The 19,311-nt window shown below is 42.8% G+C and overlaps 34 non-coding genes across 34 annotated transcripts; 17 read left to right on the top strand and 17 right to left on the bottom strand.

Moving 5' to 3' along the window:
* Positions 1-178: 178 nt before the first annotated feature.
* Positions 179-267, bottom strand: Trnay-gua. Its single transcript is given in 2 exon segments — positions 179-214; positions 231-267. It is a non-coding gene; the product is annotated as a tRNA-Tyr (tRNA).
* Positions 268-515: 248 nt separating this feature from the next.
* Positions 516-587, top strand: Trnaq-cug. The gene has a single exon. It is a non-coding gene; the product is annotated as a tRNA-Gln (tRNA).
* Positions 588-945: 358 nt separating this feature from the next.
* On the bottom strand, positions 946-1,034 carry Trnay-gua. Its single transcript is given in 2 exon segments — positions 946-981; positions 998-1,034. It is a non-coding gene; the product is annotated as a tRNA-Tyr (tRNA).
* Positions 1,035-1,282: 248 nt separating this feature from the next.
* Trnaq-cug lies at positions 1,283-1,354 on the top strand. Its single transcript has one exon. It is a non-coding gene; the product is annotated as a tRNA-Gln (tRNA).
* A 359-nt stretch (positions 1,355-1,713) lies between these two features.
* On the bottom strand, positions 1,714-1,802 carry Trnay-gua. The gene is given in 2 exon segments: positions 1,714-1,749; positions 1,766-1,802. It is a non-coding gene; the product is annotated as a tRNA-Tyr (tRNA).
* A 248-nt stretch (positions 1,803-2,050) lies between these two features.
* Positions 2,051-2,122, top strand: Trnaq-cug. Its single transcript has one exon. It is a non-coding gene; the product is annotated as a tRNA-Gln (tRNA).
* A 359-nt stretch (positions 2,123-2,481) lies between these two features.
* Trnay-gua lies at positions 2,482-2,570 on the bottom strand. Its single transcript is given in 2 exon segments — positions 2,482-2,517; positions 2,534-2,570. It is a non-coding gene; the product is annotated as a tRNA-Tyr (tRNA).
* A 248-nt stretch (positions 2,571-2,818) lies between these two features.
* Positions 2,819-2,890, top strand: Trnaq-cug. The gene has a single exon. It is a non-coding gene; the product is annotated as a tRNA-Gln (tRNA).
* Positions 2,891-3,248: 358 nt separating this feature from the next.
* Positions 3,249-3,337, bottom strand: Trnay-gua. The gene is given in 2 exon segments: positions 3,249-3,284; positions 3,301-3,337. It is a non-coding gene; the product is annotated as a tRNA-Tyr (tRNA).
* Positions 3,338-3,585: 248 nt separating this feature from the next.
* Trnaq-cug lies at positions 3,586-3,657 on the top strand. Its single transcript has one exon. It is a non-coding gene; the product is annotated as a tRNA-Gln (tRNA).
* Positions 3,658-4,016: 359 nt separating this feature from the next.
* On the bottom strand, positions 4,017-4,105 carry Trnay-gua. Its single transcript is given in 2 exon segments — positions 4,017-4,052; positions 4,069-4,105. It is a non-coding gene; the product is annotated as a tRNA-Tyr (tRNA).
* Positions 4,106-4,353: 248 nt separating this feature from the next.
* Trnaq-cug lies at positions 4,354-4,425 on the top strand. The gene has a single exon. It is a non-coding gene; the product is annotated as a tRNA-Gln (tRNA).
* Positions 4,426-4,783: 358 nt separating this feature from the next.
* On the bottom strand, positions 4,784-4,872 carry Trnay-gua. The gene is given in 2 exon segments: positions 4,784-4,819; positions 4,836-4,872. It is a non-coding gene; the product is annotated as a tRNA-Tyr (tRNA).
* A 248-nt stretch (positions 4,873-5,120) lies between these two features.
* Trnaq-cug lies at positions 5,121-5,192 on the top strand. Its single transcript has one exon. It is a non-coding gene; the product is annotated as a tRNA-Gln (tRNA).
* A 358-nt stretch (positions 5,193-5,550) lies between these two features.
* On the bottom strand, positions 5,551-5,639 carry Trnay-gua. Its single transcript is given in 2 exon segments — positions 5,551-5,586; positions 5,603-5,639. It is a non-coding gene; the product is annotated as a tRNA-Tyr (tRNA).
* Positions 5,640-5,887: 248 nt separating this feature from the next.
* Trnaq-cug lies at positions 5,888-5,959 on the top strand. Its single transcript has one exon. It is a non-coding gene; the product is annotated as a tRNA-Gln (tRNA).
* Positions 5,960-6,317: 358 nt separating this feature from the next.
* Positions 6,318-6,406, bottom strand: Trnay-gua. Its single transcript is given in 2 exon segments — positions 6,318-6,353; positions 6,370-6,406. It is a non-coding gene; the product is annotated as a tRNA-Tyr (tRNA).
* Positions 6,407-6,654: 248 nt separating this feature from the next.
* On the top strand, positions 6,655-6,726 carry Trnaq-cug. Its single transcript has one exon. It is a non-coding gene; the product is annotated as a tRNA-Gln (tRNA).
* Positions 6,727-7,084: 358 nt separating this feature from the next.
* Trnay-gua lies at positions 7,085-7,173 on the bottom strand. The gene is given in 2 exon segments: positions 7,085-7,120; positions 7,137-7,173. It is a non-coding gene; the product is annotated as a tRNA-Tyr (tRNA).
* Positions 7,174-7,421: 248 nt separating this feature from the next.
* Trnaq-cug lies at positions 7,422-7,493 on the top strand. Its single transcript has one exon. It is a non-coding gene; the product is annotated as a tRNA-Gln (tRNA).
* A 358-nt stretch (positions 7,494-7,851) lies between these two features.
* Positions 7,852-7,940, bottom strand: Trnay-gua. The gene is given in 2 exon segments: positions 7,852-7,887; positions 7,904-7,940. It is a non-coding gene; the product is annotated as a tRNA-Tyr (tRNA).
* Positions 7,941-8,188: 248 nt separating this feature from the next.
* On the top strand, positions 8,189-8,260 carry Trnaq-cug. The gene has a single exon. It is a non-coding gene; the product is annotated as a tRNA-Gln (tRNA).
* A 6,487-nt stretch (positions 8,261-14,747) lies between these two features.
* Positions 14,748-14,819, top strand: Trnaq-cug. Its single transcript has one exon. It is a non-coding gene; the product is annotated as a tRNA-Gln (tRNA).
* Positions 14,820-15,177: 358 nt separating this feature from the next.
* On the bottom strand, positions 15,178-15,266 carry Trnay-gua. Its single transcript is given in 2 exon segments — positions 15,178-15,213; positions 15,230-15,266. It is a non-coding gene; the product is annotated as a tRNA-Tyr (tRNA).
* A 248-nt stretch (positions 15,267-15,514) lies between these two features.
* Trnaq-cug lies at positions 15,515-15,586 on the top strand. The gene has a single exon. It is a non-coding gene; the product is annotated as a tRNA-Gln (tRNA).
* Positions 15,587-15,944: 358 nt separating this feature from the next.
* Trnay-gua lies at positions 15,945-16,033 on the bottom strand. Its single transcript is given in 2 exon segments — positions 15,945-15,980; positions 15,997-16,033. It is a non-coding gene; the product is annotated as a tRNA-Tyr (tRNA).
* A 248-nt stretch (positions 16,034-16,281) lies between these two features.
* On the top strand, positions 16,282-16,353 carry Trnaq-cug. Its single transcript has one exon. It is a non-coding gene; the product is annotated as a tRNA-Gln (tRNA).
* A 358-nt stretch (positions 16,354-16,711) lies between these two features.
* On the bottom strand, positions 16,712-16,800 carry Trnay-gua. The gene is given in 2 exon segments: positions 16,712-16,747; positions 16,764-16,800. It is a non-coding gene; the product is annotated as a tRNA-Tyr (tRNA).
* A 248-nt stretch (positions 16,801-17,048) lies between these two features.
* On the top strand, positions 17,049-17,120 carry Trnaq-cug. The gene has a single exon. It is a non-coding gene; the product is annotated as a tRNA-Gln (tRNA).
* Positions 17,121-17,478: 358 nt separating this feature from the next.
* Trnay-gua lies at positions 17,479-17,567 on the bottom strand. Its single transcript is given in 2 exon segments — positions 17,479-17,514; positions 17,531-17,567. It is a non-coding gene; the product is annotated as a tRNA-Tyr (tRNA).
* Positions 17,568-17,815: 248 nt separating this feature from the next.
* Trnaq-cug lies at positions 17,816-17,887 on the top strand. The gene has a single exon. It is a non-coding gene; the product is annotated as a tRNA-Gln (tRNA).
* A 358-nt stretch (positions 17,888-18,245) lies between these two features.
* Trnay-gua lies at positions 18,246-18,334 on the bottom strand. Its single transcript is given in 2 exon segments — positions 18,246-18,281; positions 18,298-18,334. It is a non-coding gene; the product is annotated as a tRNA-Tyr (tRNA).
* A 248-nt stretch (positions 18,335-18,582) lies between these two features.
* On the top strand, positions 18,583-18,654 carry Trnaq-cug. Its single transcript has one exon. It is a non-coding gene; the product is annotated as a tRNA-Gln (tRNA).
* A 358-nt stretch (positions 18,655-19,012) lies between these two features.
* On the bottom strand, positions 19,013-19,101 carry Trnac-gca. Its single transcript is given in 2 exon segments — positions 19,013-19,048; positions 19,065-19,101. It is a non-coding gene; the product is annotated as a tRNA-Cys (tRNA).
* Positions 19,102-19,311: the final 210 nt, after the last annotated feature.

Raw genomic sequence — 19,311 nt, forward strand, 5'->3', positions numbered from 1 at the left:
TTTTACTATAATTCGAAGAAATATCATTATCCTACGAAGGCTAAGAATCCCATGATTATCAACTAGCTACTAGAAGCTGAGCAAATGAATTTCCTTTAAAATAGGTTTAAAACATAGGGAGGTTCTGACCGAGTGGGCATGCTCTGGAGCCTCTTTGCTCCTGAGATTAGAAAAACAGTCCTCTGGGCCGGATTTGAACCAGCGACCTATGGATAACTGTGAATCTTCCACTACAGTCCACCGCTCTACCAACTGAGCTACCAGAGGCTCTGCATACTTTCTTATTCGTACTGATTGCTTTACGTCCGTCCCTGTCTTTCGTTTCCACACACTGCTACTCAGCGCTGCCATATAGACGCACAGGAAATGCAGTCATCGGCTGCAAGTGCAAACATTGCCCAGATTAAGTTTTATAATGCTCGATCGTGTCAATTATGTTAAAAAATGCAAGTAGGAAGTGTCTGAAGTACGTCAGAACACTGCTAAGTGTATTTACGAGTCCCATTCTCCTGTCTGGTTCCATGGTGTAACGGTTAGCACTCTGGACTCTGAATCCAGCGATCCGAGTTCGAATCTCGGTGGAACCTTCGTTTAGTCTAAATTTTCTGTAATAAGCGTTTCTCGCCGAGGAAGTAACAGCGATAGGCTCAGGGGTGTAGTTTCTACGTTTGTATTAAAAACGAGATGTCTATGAAACGGCTGAATATTGGTGCGACTATGTGACCTATATAGCACATTAAACGAGTAATGCCTGTAAGAGCAAGCAATTTTACTATAATTCGAAGAAATATCATTATCCTACGAAGGCTAAGAATCCCATGATTATCAACTAGCTACTAGAAGCTGAGCAAATGAATTTCCTTTAAAATAGGTTTAAAACATAGGGAGGTTCTGACCGAGTGGGCATGCTCTGGAGCCTCTTTGCTCCTGAGATTAGAAAAACAGTCCTCTGGGCCGGATTTGAACCAGCGACCTATGGATAACTGTGAATCTTCCACTACAGTCCACCGCTCTACCAACTGAGCTACCAGAGGCTCTGCATACTTTCTTATTCGTACTGATTGCTTTACGTCCGTCCCTGTCTTTCGTTTCCACACACTGCTACTCAGCGCTGCCATATAGACGCACAGGAAATGCAGTCATCGGCTGCAAGTGCAAACATTGCCCAGATTAAGTTTTATAATGCTCGATCGTGTCAATTATGTTAAAAAATGCAAGTAGGAAGTGTCTGAAGTACGTCAGAACACTGCTAAGTGTATTTACGAGTCCCATTCTCCTGTCTGGTTCCATGGTGTAACGGTTAGCACTCTGGACTCTGAATCCAGCGATCCGAGTTCGAATCTCGGTGGAACCTTCGTTTAGTCTAAATTTTTCTGTAATAAGCGTTTCTCGCCGAGGAAGTAACAGCGATAGGCTCAGGGGTGTAGTTTCTACGTTTGTATTAAAAACGAGATGTCTATGAAACGGCTGAATATTGGTGCGACTATGTGACCTATATAGCACATTAAACGAGTAATGCCTGTAAGAGCAAGCAATTTTACTATAATTCGAAGAAATATCATTATCCTACGAAGGCTAAGAATCCCATGATTATCAACTAGCTACTAGAAGCTGAGCAAATGAATTTCCTTTAAAATAGGTTTAAAACATAGGGAGGTTCTGACCGAGTGGGCATGCTCTGGAGCCTCTTTGCTCCTGAGATTAGAAAAACAGTCCTCTGGGCCGGATTTGAACCAGCGACCTATGGATAACTGTGAATCTTCCACTACAGTCCACCGCTCTACCAACTGAGCTACCAGAGGCTCTGCATACTTTCTTATTCGTACTGATTGCTTTACGTCCGTCCCTGTCTTTCGTTTCCACACACTGCTACTCAGCGCTGCCATATAGACGCACAGGAAATGCAGTCATCGGCTGCAAGTGCAAACATTGCCCAGATTAAGTTTTATAATGCTCGATCGTGTCAATTATGTTAAAAAATGCAAGTAGGAAGTGTCTGAAGTACGTCAGAACACTGCTAAGTGTATTTACGAGTCCCATTCTCCTGTCTGGTTCCATGGTGTAACGGTTAGCACTCTGGACTCTGAATCCAGCGATCCGAGTTCGAATCTCGGTGGAACCTTCGTTTAGTCTAAATTTTTCTGTAATAAGCGTTTCTCGCCGAGGAAGTAACAGCGATAGGCTCAGGGGTGTAGTTTCTACGTTTGTATTAAAAACGAGATGTCTATGAAACGGCTGAATATTGGTGCGACTATGTGACCTATATAGCACATTAAACGAGTAATGCCTGTAAGAGCAAGCAATTTTACTATAATTCGAAGAAATATCATTATCCTACGAAGGCTAAGAATCCCATGATTATCAACTAGCTACTAGAAGCTGAGCAAATGAATTTCCTTTAAAATAGGTTTAAAACATAGGGAGGTTCTGACCGAGTGGGCATGCTCTGGAGCCTCTTTGCTCCTGAGATTAGAAAAACAGTCCTCTGGGCCGGATTTGAACCAGCGACCTATGGATAACTGTGAATCTTCCACTACAGTCCACCGCTCTACCAACTGAGCTACCAGAGGCTCTGCATACTTTCTTATTCGTACTGATTGCTTTACGTCCGTCCCTGTCTTTCGTTTCCACACACTGCTACTCAGCGCTGCCATATAGACGCACAGGAAATGCAGTCATCGGCTGCAAGTGCAAACATTGCCCAGATTAAGTTTTATAATGCTCGATCGTGTCAATTATGTTAAAAAATGCAAGTAGGAAGTGTCTGAAGTACGTCAGAACACTGCTAAGTGTATTTACGAGTCCCATTCTCCTGTCTGGTTCCATGGTGTAACGGTTAGCACTCTGGACTCTGAATCCAGCGATCCGAGTTCGAATCTCGGTGGAACCTTCGTTTAGTCTAAATTTTCTGTAATAAGCGTTTCTCGCCGAGGAAGTAACAGCGATAGGCTCAGGGGTGTAGTTTCTACGTTTGTATTAAAAACGAGATGTCTATGAAACGGCTGAATATTGGTGCGACTATGTGACCTATATAGCACATTAAACGAGTAATGCCTGTAAGAGCAAGCAATTTTACTATAATTCGAAGAAATATCATTATCCTACGAAGGCTAAGAATCCCATGATTATCAACTAGCTACTAGAAGCTGAGCAAATGAATTTCCTTTAAAATAGGTTTAAAACATAGGGAGGTTCTGACCGAGTGGGCATGCTCTGGAGCCTCTTTGCTCCTGAGATTAGAAAAACAGTCCTCTGGGCCGGATTTGAACCAGCGACCTATGGATAACTGTGAATCTTCCACTACAGTCCACCGCTCTACCAACTGAGCTACCAGAGGCTCTGCATACTTTCTTATTCGTACTGATTGCTTTACGTCCGTCCCTGTCTTTCGTTTCCACACACTGCTACTCAGCGCTGCCATATAGACGCACAGGAAATGCAGTCATCGGCTGCAAGTGCAAACATTGCCCAGATTAAGTTTTATAATGCTCGATCGTGTCAATTATGTTAAAAAATGCAAGTAGGAAGTGTCTGAAGTACGTCAGAACACTGCTAAGTGTATTTACGAGTCCCATTCTCCTGTCTGGTTCCATGGTGTAACGGTTAGCACTCTGGACTCTGAATCCAGCGATCCGAGTTCGAATCTCGGTGGAACCTTCGTTTAGTCTAAATTTTTCTGTAATAAGCGTTTCTCGCCGAGGAAGTAACAGCGATAGGCTCAGGGGTGTAGTTTCTACGTTTGTATTAAAAACGAGATGTCTATGAAACGGCTGAATATTGGTGCGACTATGTGACCTATATAGCACATTAAACGAGTAATGCCTGTAAGAACAAGCAATTTTACTATAATTCGAAGAAATATCATTATCCTACGAAGGCTAAGAATCCCATGATTATCAACTAGCTACTAGAAGCTGAGCAAATGAATTTCCTTTAAAATAGGTTTAAAACATAGGGAGGTTCTGACCGAGTGGGCATGCTCTGGAGCCTCTTTGCTCCTGAGATTAGAAAAACAGTCCTCTGGGCCGGATTTGAACCAGCGACCTATGGATAACCGTGAATCTTCCACTACAGTCCACCGCTCTACCAACTGAGCTACCAGAGACTCTGCATACTTTCTTATTCGTACTGATTGCTTTACGTCCGTCCCTGTCTTTCGTTTCCACACACTGCTACTCAGCGCTGCCATATAGACGCACAGGAAATGCAGTCATCGGCTGCAAGTGCAAACATTGCCCAGATTAAGTTTTATAATGCTCGATCGTGTCAATTATGTTAAAAAATGCAAGTAGGAAGTGTCTGAAGTACGTCAGAACACTGCTAAGTGTATTTACGAGTCCCATTCTCATGTCTGGTTCCATGGTGTAACGGTTAGCACTCTGGACTCTGAATCCAGCGATCCGAGTTCGAATCTCGGTGGAACCTTCGTTTAGTCTAAATTTTCTGTAATAAGCGTTTCTCGCCGAGGAAGTAACAGCGATAGGCTCAGGGGTGTAGTTTCTACGTTTGTATTAAAAACGAGATGTCTATGAAACGGCTGAATATTGGTGCGACTATGTGACCTATATAGCACATTAAACGAGTAATGCCTGTAAGAGCAAGCAATTTTACTATAATTCGAAGAAATATCATTATCCTACGAAGGCTAAGAATCCCATGATTATCAACTAGCTACTAGAAGCTGAGCAAATGAATTTCCTTTAAAATAGGTTTAAAACATAGGGAGGTTCTGACCGAGTGGGCATGCTCTGGAGCCTCTTTGCTCCTGAGATTAGAAAAACAGTCCTCTGGGCCGGATTTGAACCAGCGACCTATGGATAACTGTGAATCTTCCACTACAGTCCACCGCTCTACCAACTGAGCTACCAGAGGCTCTGCATACTTTCTTATTCGTACTGATTGCTTTACGTCCGTCCCTGTCTTTCGTTTCCACACACTGCTACTCAGCGCTGCCATATAGACGCACAGGAAATGCAGTCATCGGCTGCAAGTGCAAACATTGCCCAGATTAAGTTTTATAATGCTCGATCGTGTCAATTATGTTAAAAAATGCAAGTAGGAAGTGTCTGAAGTACGTCAGAACACTGCTAAGTGTATTTACGAGTCCCATTCTCCTGTCTGGTTCCATGGTGTAACGGTTAGCACTCTGGACTCTGAATCCAGCGATCCGAGTTCGAATCTCGGTGGAACCTTCGTTTAGTCTAAATTTTCTGTAATAAGCGTTTCTCGCCGAGGAAGTAACAGCGATAGGCTCAGGGGTGTAGTTTCTACGTTTGTATTAAAAACGAGATGTCTATGAAACGGCTGAATATTGGTGCGACTATGTGACCTATATAGCACATTAAACGAGTAATGCCTGTAAGAGCAAGCAATTTTACTATAATTCGAAGAACTATCATTATCCTACGAAGGCTAAGAATCCCATGATTATCAACTAGCTACTAGAAGCTGAGCAAATGAATTTCCTTTAAAATAGGTTTAAAACATAGGGAGGTTCTGACCGAGTGGGCATGCTCTGGAGCCTCTTTGCTCCTGAGATTAGAAAAACAGTCCTCTGGGCCGGATTTGAACCAGCGACCTATGGATAACTGTGAATCTTCCACTACAGTCCACCGCTCTACCAACTGAGCTACCAGAGGCTCTGCATACTTTCTTATTCGTACTGATTGCTTTACGTCCGTCCCTGTCTTTCGTTTCCACACACTGCTACTCAGCGCTGCCATATAGACACACAGGAAATGCAGTCATCGGCTGCAAGTGCAAACATTGCCCAGATTAAGTTTTATAATGCTCGATCGTGTCAATTATGTTAAAAAATGCAAGTAGGAAGTGTCTGAAGTACGTCAGAACACTGCTAAGTGTATTTACGAGTCCCATTCTCCTGTCTGGTTCCATGGTGTAACGGTTAGCACTCTGGACTCTGAATCCAGCGATCCGAGTTCGAATCTCGGTGGAACCTTCGTTTAGTCTAAATTTTCTGTAATAAGCGTTTCTCGCCGAGGAAGTAACAGCGATAGGCTCAGGGGTGTAGTTTCTACGTTTGTATTAAAAACGAGATGTCTATGAAACGGCTGAATATTGGTGCGACTATGTGACCTATATAGCACATTAAACGAGTAATGCCTGTAAGAGCAAGCAATTTTACTATAATTCGAAGAAATATCATTATCCTACGAAGGCTAAGAATCCCATGATTATCAACTAGCTACTAGAAGCTGAGCAAATGAATTTCCTTTAAAATAGGTTTAAAACATAGGGAGGTTCTGACCGAGTGGGCATGCTCTGGAGCCTCTTTGCTCCTGAGATTAGAAAAACAGTCCTCTGGGCCGGATTTGAACCAGCGACCTATGGATAACTGTGAATCTTCCACTACAGTCCACCGCTCTACCAACTGAGCTACCAGAGGCTCTGCGTACTTTCTTATTCGTACTGATTGCTTTACGTCCGTCCCTGTCTTTCGTTTCCACACACTGCTACTCAGCGCTGCCATATAGACGCACAGGAAATGCAGTCATCGGCTGCAAGTGCAAACATTGCCCAGATTAAGTTTTATAATGCTCGATCGTGTCAATTATGTTAAAAAATGCAAGTAGGAAGTGTCTGAAGTACGTCAGAACACTGCTAAGTGTATTTACGAGTCCCATTCTCCTGTCTGGTTCCATGGTGTAACGGTTAGCACTCTGGACTCTGAATCCAGCGATCCGAGTTCGAATCTCGGTGGAACCTTCGTTTAGTCTAAATTTTCTGTAATAAGCGTTTCTCGCCGAGGAAGTAACAGCGATAGGCTCAGGGGTGTAGTTTCTACGTTTGTATTAAAAACGAGATGTCTATGAAACGGCTGAATATTGGTGCGACTATGTGACCTATATAGCACATTAAACGAGTAATGCCTGTAAGAGCAAGCAATTTTACTATAATTCGAAGAAATATCATTATCCTACGAAGGCTAAGAATCCCATGATTATCAACTAGCTACTAGAAGCTGAGCAAATGAATTTCCTTTAAAATAGGTTTAAAAAATAGGGAGGTTCTGACCGAGTGGGCATGCTCTGGAGCCTCTTTGCTCCTGAGATTAGAAAAACAGTCCTCTGGGCCGGATTTGAACCAGCGAGCTATGGATAACTGTGAATCTTCCACTACAGTCCACCGCTCTACCAACTGAGCTACCAGAGGCTCTGCATACTTTCTTATTCGTACTGATTGCTTTACGTCCGTCCCTGTCTTTCGTTTCCACACACTGCTACTCAGCGCTGCCATATAGACGCACAGGAAATGCAGTCATCGGCTGCAAGTGCAAACATTGCCCAGATTAAGTTTTATAATGCTCGATCGTGTCAATTATGTTAAAAAATGCAAGTAGGAAGTGTCTGAAGTACGTCAGAACACTGCTAAGTGTATTTACGAGTCCCATTCTCCTGTCTGGTTCCATGGTGTAACGGTTAGCACTCTGGACTCTGAATCCAGCGATCCGAGTTCGAATCTCGGTGGAACCTTCGTTTAGTCTAAATTTTCTGTAATAAGCGTTTCTCGCCGAGGAAGTAACAGCGATAGGCTCAGGGGTGTAGTTTCTACGTTTGTATTAAAAACGAGATGTCTATGAAACGGCTGAATATTGGTGCGACTATGTGACCTATATAGCACATTAAACGAGTAATGCCTGTAAGAGCAAGCAATTTTACTATAATTCGAAGAAATATCATTATCCTACGAAGGCTAAGAATCCCATGATTATCAACTAGCTACTAGAAGCTGAGCAAATGAATTTCCTTTAAAATAGGTTTAAAACATAGGGAGGTTCTGACCGAGTGGGCATGCTCTGGAGCCTCTTTGCTCCTGAGATTAGAAAAACAGTCCTCTGGGCCGGATTTGAACCAGCGACCTATGGATAACTGTGAATCTTCCACTACAGTCCACCGCTCTACCAACTGAGCTACCAGAGGCTCTGCATACTTTCTTATTCGTACTGATTGCTTTACGTCCGTCCCTGTCTTTCGTTTCCACACACTGCTACTCAGCGCTGCCATATAGACGCACAGGAAATGCAGTCATCGGCTGCAAGTGCAAACATTGCCCAGATTAAGTTTTATAATGCTCGATCGTGTCAATTATGTTAAAAAATGCAAGTAGGAAGTGTCTGAAGTACGTCAGAACACTGCTAAGTGTATTTACGAGTCCCATTTTCCTGTCTGGTTCCATGGTGTAACGGTTAGCACTCTGGACTCTGAATCCAGCGATCCGAGTTCGAATCTCGGTGGAACCTTCGTTTAGTCTAAATTTTCTGTAATAAGCGTTTCTCGCCGAGGAAGTAACAGCGATAGGCTCAGGGGTGTAGTTTCTACGTTTGTATTAAAAACGAGATGTCTATGAAACGGCTGAATATTGGTGCGACTATGTGACCTATATAGCACATTAAACGAGTAATGCCTGTAAGAGCAAGCAATTTTACTATAATTCGAAGAAATATCATTATCCTACGAAGGCTAAGAATCCCATGATTATCAACTAGCTACTAGAAGCTGAGCAAATGAATTTCCTTTAAAATAGGTTTAAAACATAGGGAGGTTCTGACCGAGTGGGCATGCTCTGGAGCCTCTTTGCTCCTGAGATTAGAAAAACACTCCTCTGGGCCGGATTTGAACCAGCGACCTATGGATAACTGTGAATCTTCCACTACAGTCCACCGCTCTACCAACTTTTTTTTTTTTTTTTTTTTTTTACCGGTACCGGGAATCGAACCCGGGCCTCCTGGGTGAAAGGCAGGTATCCTAGCTACATTTTTTTTTTAATTTTTTTTTTTAATTTTATCCCGTTTTTTGCCAGAGACCGCTTGTTTTGTTTTTGTGTCTTTTTGGAAGCCATCAGTAGGCGCATGACGGGGACAAAGAGGGCAGGGGTCAAAGAACTCGAGGCCTGGCCACGATGCCCCCGCCATTACTCCCTCCGAATGGCTCCTTCAGTACATTTTACATGTTATAGAAAAGCGGTTGTAGTCGTGTGTGGTCTTTGCCTGCTCTTTTTATTATGGTGCGGATCACTGTTTGTACGACGTCTGGGTGGAGATCTCATGGGAAGGCTGTCATTCGAGTGATCATTCAACAGTCATTCGAGTAGGAAATATGTTATTTTACCTCAATATACCTCCAGCATTTATGAGACACATATTGGGGGGACCGACATAACAGAAATGGATAAAAGAAGAGGCATTTCCTTCATCTTGAACATAGATCTCATACTTCATACCTGCAGTACCCCTAAAATAGTAACTTTATCGTTGGACTGTGCTTTTTAACCAACACCTATTCTTTCGAATAAAATGATCAACATGTTCCCATACATTTTCCTGTGGTCTGCATAGTGCTTAACTTTACTGTACTCCATTTTCAGAAAAAGCTTGAATTCCGTTTCATCGTCACCACCTATTTTATTGAGAATGTAATGGACAAACTGTCCCATTAACCAGTGTATTGCATTATTTTTGGTTTTGGGGTAATACTTAATTTCAGGTCTGAGAAGCATCATAGGAGTAATAGAATTGGGTGACGTTCGTTGCAGTAGTGCAAGACTTTTCCTGAGCCAAATCCAGTTGTTGAAATTCCCACCACACGTGAATCTATGAATCACGGTGTCAACCAGTTTACATGTCCGACATAAGGGGGTTTCAGCTTTCCCAATTTTATAAAGCCGTTCGTTGGTGCTGACAATATCATTGACGGCTTTGTACCATGCCGTTACCACATGTGAAGTGAGCCCGTTAAAACTAATATTCTCCCAAATTGCATCCCAGTTGTAATTCATATATTTCGTGGCAATTTTATTTTTGCCTTCGTATTGTTGTCTTTCTCCCATGATATCTCGGGCTGCAATGTGCAGTGAAGTTCTGAGTTTCTCGCTAACATAGCTCAGTTCTGTGTACAAGATTCTAATGTATCGCAGTCGGGGATTAATCTTTTGTACGTCTGCCGGTGGCTGAAGGCTTTCTGGTTGGACACATTGAAACAATTGTGTAGTAATACTGCCTGGGTTGGCGTGAAATATGCTTAAAGACCGTTTTATGAAAAGCGCAGAAGCTTTATTACGTATGTCCACCAGTCCGAGGCCTCCATTTCTAGGATGTAAGGTCGCAGTTTTTAGGTTAACCCTGTAGATTTCCCCCTTCCATAAGAAATTTGCCACTCTCGACATTATTTTCTGAGCTATCAACTTCGGCAAGGGAAAAACTTGTGCCATATAGAATGCCTTTGAGAGAATGCATAAGTTAATGAACTTGACCCTCTGAACCTGGTTCATAAGTCGTTGTGTGTTCTCAATGAGGCCGCCTTGAATCTTTGTGGAAACCTCTTTCCAGTTGAGGGCCGTCATCCTCATGGGACATGCCGTCAGGATTGTCCCCAGGGTTTTGTGGGTGGTAACTGACTTCGCCCAATCGATGTGTATCCGGTCAAGACCCCGCATTCCCAAGATTTTACTTTTATTTTCGTTCTTTGTCGCACCCGATGCGCGGCAGTAAGTTTGAAGAATTACCCCTAGTCGAATTACATCATCTTGCCCTCTTATGACGACACCAACATCGTCAGCATAGGCTCGCACTACAGTTTTCCTACCAGTTATAGTTATGCCCTTTAACCTTTCATGAACACTTCGTAAAAAGGGCTCTAACGACACAACAAACAAAAACATAGATAAGGGACTTCCCTGTGGAATGCCGCGGTTTATTGGAATTTGCCGCGACAGCTGACAGTTGACGGCTAATTTAGCGTGCAGACCAGTAGAAATGTTTTTTAAAACATTAACAGTTTTGTGGACGAATCCCATTTTTGTCAGTACCTCAAACAGGAAACGGTGATTCACCGAGTCGAAGGCCTTATTAAAATCTATAAAGAGTAGAGCACATTTGATATTGGAAACTGATGCTAAGGCGATGATGTCTCTATATTCAGAAATTGTATTAAAAATACTTCTATTTGCTGCACATGACTGATGTTGACTAATTAATTTGTCAGTCAGAGGGGAAAGTCTCTTTTTTAAAATCCTGCATACTATTTTGTAGTCAGAGTTTAAAAGTGAAATAGGGCGGTAATTGTTTAAACTTTTCGTTCCTTTGTTTTTCGGTATAAGTACAATTTTGCTATCTTTAAAATCTTCAGGTACCGTCTGCTCGTTAAAAATCTCATTGACAATGCATGTAAAAGTGTCACCAATTAAAAACCAGAATTTTAAGTAAAATTCTACAGGCAGTCCGTCGGGTCCAGCAGATTTATTTAACGGGGACTTGGTTATTATCTCACGAACCTCTTCGTTACTGACTTCAGAAAGGATTTCGTCGTTTTCAGAACTCGTCAATTGTGGGGATAAAACACTGAGAACCTCGTGCAGAGACCCCTCATGAGGTGGGCTGGAAGAATATAATGCGTGGTAGTATTGGTATACTGCATTGAGAATCTCCTTCTGAGACGTTAGTGTTGTCCCATTGGATGTTTTAATTTCACTAATGACAGTTCGTCGCCTATTCTTTGCATGCCGAAGCAGATGATATAAAGATGTTGTTTCATCATCTACCACCGACTTCGCCTTTGACTTCAGTTTTAAGCCTTCCATCTGCTGTCTTTTAAAGGCGAGTAATTTCGCTTTGGTGTGTTTGATGTCGCGTAATCTAATGGTTGACACGTTTGCCTGTTCATAGAGGTCCCGCAACAAACTGTAATAAAATTCCATACTGTTTTTTAACTCCCGCGCTCTTTCTCTGCTGTATCGGATACACACTTTTCTCAGTCTCGGTTTTGCAACCTTAATCCACCAATCTAATACTGTGGGGTGCCTGTCGATCGATCGCAGACATAAGGTCCACGCTTCTGATACTGCGTCTGCCAAATCTTGCTCTTTTAAGAGAGAGACATTTAGATGCCACTGGTTCCTAAAAATCTTAATCGGCTGTGGAGCTAAATTAATGCACGCCTTCATACTGCAGTGGTCACTAAAATAAACAGGTACGATTTCTGAATTAAGTAGACATCGTTCTAAGTTTTGGGAAACATAAATTCTGTCTATTCTACTGCGCGAAGTCTGTGTTATATACGTATATTCAACATTCGTTGGATATTTGAGTTCCCATGCGTCCTTAAGTTTTAAGTCGGTTACTAGGCGTTTAAGTTCCAACGAACCGTTAAAGTGTGGTTGTTGATCCTTACGATTTAACACACAGTTAAAATCACCGCCCATTATAAAACTGTTTGGGTTTCGACGTAATAAATATATAATTTCCTCTTTATAAAATGCTGCCCTGTCCTGTCTATTACTATTTCCTGAGGGCGCATATAAGTTAATCAAAGTGGTACCTAAAACGTTTATACTAATGGCCCTTCCAGATTCCAAACGCTCTACTTGAGACACGGGAATTCCTTCCCTGAGCAGAAACGCTGTTCCTGTATGTGTTTCACAAGATACGTTTACAATGGCGGTGTATCCTGGTATTGCAAGAGACGTCGTTACAACCTCCTGTAGCAACGCGATATCGGTTCCAGAGTCATACAAAAATTCCTTGAGAGCAGCTAGCTTTAATGAGGTTCGAATTTTATTTATATTTATCGTTGTGATAGTGTATGCTTGCATATGTAACTGGCTATTGGCCACCTACAACCTTGGTCAAAAACTGTTATACTTTTGGTATGCAGGAATCCGTTTTAGAACTACAGTCGTTTAGAATTCTTCATTATTCCTCGTAACACGGTTGCTAAACGTTAGCTTGTCTTCCATTGTCATCCCGTACCTTAGTACTGAGGGGCTGTTCGACATTGAATGTATCAGGAGGCTCATCTGGAGCACCTTCTCTGACAATGTCATATCGTATATTTTTCTGCGATTTTACATCTGACTTGTCGGCTTTTTGTTTGGGTTGGGTGCGTGAAACAGTAAGATTCGGTTGTGGTTTGAGCGTACGGCGGTGGACGCCCTGAAAACTCTGACCTGATTTTTTTGTGGCAGCACTCGGCGTGGCCGCTTCAGCAACAGTGTCTCGAGAGATCTGGTTTGTAAACACTGCCTGCTGTTTACATGCTACCTCCGTTTGTTGTGATGCTTGCGACGGTGTTTGCTTATTTTCCGGTTCAGGAGTAAACACTTCCTCTTGTTTACACTCTGATGCCGGTTGTTGTGCTGTTGCGGTGTCGCGGTGTTGTTGTTCTACCGCTTCCGCGAACTTCCCGTCTGTAAACAGCTGATTATCGCTGTTTACAGCTGGGCAAGTTGTCACTGCCTCGGGGACTTCTACTTTATCGCTATCGGCAGCGGCCGTTTCATTTTCTGGCAATGAGCGAGACGTATCAGAAACTGTGATTAAATCCACTTGCATTTCGTCTTGGGGCACAGGCAGAGTTTCATCGCTAGCTTTCTGTTTACGTACAGCAGGAGATTGTCGGGAGGTTTCATCATCGGAATGATCATCTGTATGCTCAAGTGGTCGTTTCTTGTTTAGTACGTCCAACTCTCGGGCAGAAGAATCACAATTCAAGCGTGGTACCAGGGGTGGAAAATCACTACCATCAACAGCAATATTTCCAGAACTAGGTACAGGATCCGAACCCGCACCCTGTTTGGCTATATTATCAGTTGCCAAAACTTCGCTCAAGGTCATCTTGCGCCGTTGGACTAAATTCGTTTTTAGTACAAAAACACGACGAGGACAGTCCTGCCTTAAATGACCCGATTCATTGCATATATGGCACGTAGGGGTTTGACCAGTATAAATCACGTGGGCTTTATGCCCGTCAACAGTTATATGAGATGGGATATTCGACTTTACTTCCATCTCTACCGAACGAATACCATTGAAGCTCTGAATTTTAAATTGCTTCGACCACCGTTCGTTAACTATATCCTTAACATCACCATATTGAGACAGGGCAACCTTGATTTTCTCATTATCTATCTCGATAGGTAAATTTAACACCCGCACAGATCTATAAAGAGCATCAGCTCTCCTAATAGCTACTTTACTTGTAGTGCCGTCTCTATGCAAAAATTCTACATGATACCCGAATTTTCCAATAATCTTATCTACCGAAACGGGGCTCAAAAATTTTACGAAAACACAGTAGTTGTCAGTGTCTAGCTGAGTGGTATGCACCATATCAGAATTAATGCCAAGTACCTGATCAAGCCAATCATGAATTTCCAGAGCAGTCGGCTGAACACGTCGTGTGTCCTTGGCGAACGCAAAAACCAGCGTATTCTTCCTCACACTTGTAGCCATGGTATGCAGAAATCAAGGGGAGATTCCGGTAATTACCGAAAACTCCACAAACGATAAATGAACGTCGGTAGAAAACACACAACAGAACACAGTAGGCAGAATAATCACAAGTTACACACGAAGAAAAATCACAAAAAACAAGGACACCGAAAAGCAAATGTAAACACTGGCGAAGCACTGACTACGCGCAGCAAACGGCGGCACGTCCGTACGCGTCGGCAGCTAGAGCCAGAATGATACTGAGCTACCAGAGGCTCTGCATACTTTCTTATTCGTACTGATTGCTTTACGTCCGTCCCTGTCTTTCGTTTCCACACACTGCTACTCAGCGCTGCCATATAGACGCACAGGAAATGCAGTCATCGGCTGCAAGTGCAAACATTGCCCAGATTAAGTTTTATAATGCTCGATCGTGTCAATTATGTTAAAAAATGCAAGTAGGAAGTGTCTGAAGTACGTCAGAACACTGCTAAGTGTATTTACGAGTCCCATTCTCCTGTCTGGTTCCATGGTGTAACGGTTAGCACTCTGGACTCTGAATCCAGCGATCCGAGTTCGAATCTCGGTGGAACCTTCGTTTAGTCTAAATTTTCTGTAATAAGCGTTTCTCGCCGAGGAAGTAACAGCGATAGGCTCAGGGGTGTAGTTTCTACGTTTGTATTAAAAACGAGATGTCTATGAAACGGCTGAATATTGGTGCGACTATGTGACCTATATAGCACATTAAACGAGTAATGCCTGTAAGAGCAAGCAATTTTACTATAATTCGAAGAAATATCATTATCCTACGAAGGCTAAGAATCCCATGATTATCAACTAGCTACTAGAAGCTGAGCAAATGAATTTCCTTTAAAATAGGTTTAAAACATAGGGAGGTTCTGACCGAGTGGGCATGCTCTGGAGCCTCTTTGCTCCTGAGATTAGAAAAACAGTCCTCTGGGCCGGATTTGAACCAGCGACCTATGGATAACTGTGAATCTTCCACTACAGTCCACCGCTCTACCAACTGAGCTACCAGAGGCTCTGCATACTTTCTTATTCGTACTGATTGCTTTATGTCCGTCCCTGTCTTTCGTTTCCACACACTGCTACTCAGCGCTGCCATATAGACGCACAGGAAATGCAGTCATCGGCTGCAAGTGCAAACATTGCCCAGATTAAGTTTTATAATGCTCGATCGTGTCAATTATGTTAAAAAATGCAAGTAGGAAGTGTCTGAAGTACGTCAGAACACTGCTAAGTGTATTTACGAGTCCCATTCTCCTGTCTGGTTCCATGGTGTAACGGTTAGCACTCTGGACTCTGAATCCAGCGATCCGAGTTCGAATCTCGGTGGAACCCTCGTTTAGTCTAAATTTTCTGTAATAAGCGTTTCTCGCCGAGGAAGTAACAGCGATAGGCTCAGGGGTGTAGTTTCTACGTTTGTATTAAAAACGAGATGTCTATGAAACGGCTGAATATTGGTGCGACTATGTGACCTATATAGCACATTAAACGAGTAATGCCTGTAAGAGCAAGCAATTTTACTATAATTCGAAGAAATATCATTATCCTACGAAGGCTAAGAATCCCATGATTATCAACTAGCTACTAGAAGCTGAGCAAATGAATTTCCTTTAAAATAGGTTTAAAACATAGGGAGGTTCTGACCGAGTGGGCATGCTCTGGAGCCTCTTTGCTCCTGAGATTAGAAAAACAGTCCTCTGGGCCGGATTTGAACCAGCGACCTATGGATAACTGTGAATCTTCCACTACAGTCCACCGCTCTACCAACTGAGCTACCAGAGGCTCTGCATACTTTCTTATTCGTACTGATTGCTTTACGTCCGTCCCTGTCTTTCGTTTCCACACACTGCTACTCAGCGCTGCCATATAGACGCACAGGAAATGCAGTCATCGGCTGCAAGTGCAAACATTGCCCAGATTAAGTTTTATAATGCTCGATCGTGTCAATTATGTTAAAAAATGCAAGTAGGAAGTGTCTGAAGTACGTCAGAACACTGCTAAGTGTATTTACGAGTCCCATTCTCCTGTCTGGTTCCATGGTGTAACGGTTAGCACTCTGGACTCTGAATCCAGCGATCCGAGTTCGAATCTCGGTGGAACCTTCGTTTAGTCTAAATTTTCTGTAATAAGCGTTTCTCGCCGAGGAAGTAACAGCGATAGGCTCAGGGGTGTAGTTTCTACGTTTGTATTAAAAACGAGATGTCTATGAAACGGCTGAATATTGGTGCGACTATGTGACCTATATAGCACATTAAACGAGTAATGCCTGTAAGAGCAAGCAATTTTACTATAATTCGAAGAAATATCATTATCCTACGAAGGCTAAGAATCCCATGATTATCAACTAGCTACTAGAAGCTGAGCAAATGAATTTCCTTTAAAATAGGTTTAAAACATAGGGAGGTTCTGACCGAGTGGGCATGCTCTGGAGCCTCTTTGCTCCTGAGATTAGAAAAACAGTCCTCTGGGCCGGATTTGAACCAGCGACCTATGGATAACTGTGAATCTTCCACTACAGTCCACCGCTCTACCAACTGAGCTACCAGAGGCTCTGCATACTTTCTTATTCGTACTGATTGCTTTACGTCCGTCCCTGTCTTTCGTTTCCACACACTGCTACTCAGCGCTGCCATATAGACGCACAGGAAATGCAGTCATCGGCTGCAAGTGCAAACATTGCCCAGATTAAGTTTTATAATGCTCGATCGTGTCAATTATGTTAAAAAATGCAAGTAGGAAGTGTCTAAAGTACGTCAGAACACTGCTAAGTGTATTTACGAGTCCCATTCTCCTGTCTGGTTCCATGGTGTAACGGTTAGCACTCTGGACTCTGAATCCAGCGATCCGAGTTCGAATCTCGGTGGAACCTTCGTTTAGTCTAAATTTTCTGTAATAAGCGTTTCTCGCCGAGGAAGTAACAGCGATAGGCTCAGGGGTGTAGTTTCTACGTTTGTATTAAAAACGAGATGTCTATGAAACGGCTGAATATTGGTGCGACTATGTGACCTATATAGCACATTAAACGAGTAATGCCTGTAAGAGCAAGCAATTTTACTATAATTCGAAGAAATATCATTATCCTACGAAGGCTAAGAATCCCATGATTATCAACTAGCTACTAGAAGCTGAGCAAATGAATTTCCTTTAAAATAGGTTTAAAACATAGGGAGGTTCTGACCGAGTGGGCATGCTCTGGAGCCTCTTTGCTCCTGAGATTAGAAAAACAGTCCTCTGGGCCGGATTTGAACCAGCGACCTATGGATAACTGTGAATCTTCCACTACAGTCCACCGCTCTACCAACTGAGCTACCAGAGGCTCTGCATACTTTCTTATTCGTACTGATTGCTTTACGTCCGTCCCTGTCTTTCGTTTCCACACACTGCTACTCAGCGCTGCCATATAGACGCACAGGAAATGCAGTCATCGGCTGCAAGTGCAAACATTGCCCAGATTAAGTTTTATAATGCTCGATCGTGTCAATTATGTTAAAAAATGCAAGTAGGAAGTGTCTGAAGTACGTCAGAACACTGCTAAGTGTATTTACGAGTCCCATTCTCCTGTCTGGTTCCATGGTGTAACGGTTAGCACTCTGGATTCTGAATCCAGCGATCCGAGTTCGAATCTCGGTGGAACCTTCGTTTAGTCTAAATTTTCTGTAATAAGCGTTTCTCGCCGAGGAAGTAACAGCGATAGGCTCAGGGGTGTAGTTTCTACGTTTGTATTAAAAACGAGATGTCTATGAAACGGCTGAATATTGGTGCGACTATGTGACCTATATAGCACATTAAACGAGTAATGCCTGTAAGAGCAAGCAATTTTACTATAATTCGAAGAAATATCATTATCCTACGAAGGCTAAGAATCCCATGATTATCAACTAGCTACTAGAAGCTGAGCAAATGAATTTCCTTTAAAATAGGTTTAAAACATAGGGAGGTTCTGACCGAGTGGGCATGCTCTGGAGCCTCTTTGCTCCTGAGATTAGAAAAACAGTCCTCTGGGCCGGATTTGAACCAGCGACCTATGGATAACTGTGAATCTTCCACTACAGTCCACCGCTCTACCAACTGAGCTACCAGAGGCTCTGCATACTTTCTTATTCGTACTGATTGCTTTACGTCCGTCCCTGTCTTTCGTTTCCACACACTGCTACTCAGCGCTGCCATATAGACGCACAGGAAATGCAGTCATCGGCTGCAAGTGCAAACATTGCCCAGATTAAGTTTTATAATGCTCGATCGTGTCAATTATGTTAAAAAATGCAAGTAGGAAGTGTCTGAAGTACGTCAGAACACTGCTAAGTGTATTTACGAGTCCCATTCTCCTTTCTGGTTCCATGGTGTAACGGTTAGCACTCTGGACTCTGAATCCAGCGATCCGAGTTCGAATCTCGGTGGAACCTTCGTTTAGTCTAAATTTTCTGTAATAAGCGTTTCTCGCCGAGGAAGTAACAGCGATAGGCTCAGGGGTGTAGTTTCTACGTTTGTATTAAAAACGAGATGTCTATGAAACGGCTGAATATTGGTGCGACTATGTGACCTATATAGCACATTAAACGAGTAATGCCTGTAAGAGCAAGCAATTTTACTATAATTCGAAGAAATATCATTATCCTACGAAGGCTAAGAATCCCATGATTATCAACTAGCTACTAGAAGCTGAGCAAATGAATTTCCTTTAAAATAGGTTTAAAACATAGGGAGGTTCTGACCGAGTGGGCATGCTCTGGAGCCTCTTTGCTCCTGAGATTAGAAAAACAGTCCTCTGGGCCGGATTTGAACCAGCGACCTATGGATAACTGTGAATCTTCCACTGCAGTCCACCGCTCTACCAACTGAGCTACCAGAGGCTCTGCATACTTTCTTATTCGTACTGATTGCTTTACGTCCGTCCCTGTCTTTCGTTTCCACACACTGCTACTCAGCGCTGCCATATAGACGCACAGGAAATGCAGTCATCGGCTGCAAGTGCAAACATTGCCCAGATTAAGTTTTATAATGCTCGATCGTGTCAATTATGTTAAAAAATGCAAGTAGGAAGTGTCTGAAGTACGTCAGAA

This window comes from Schistocerca americana, chromosome 2, assembly GCF_021461395.2.
Source record: "Schistocerca americana isolate TAMUIC-IGC-003095 chromosome 2, iqSchAmer2.1, whole genome shotgun sequence".
In the NCBI taxonomy this organism is placed as follows: domain Eukaryota; kingdom Metazoa; phylum Arthropoda; class Insecta; order Orthoptera; family Acrididae; genus Schistocerca; species Schistocerca americana.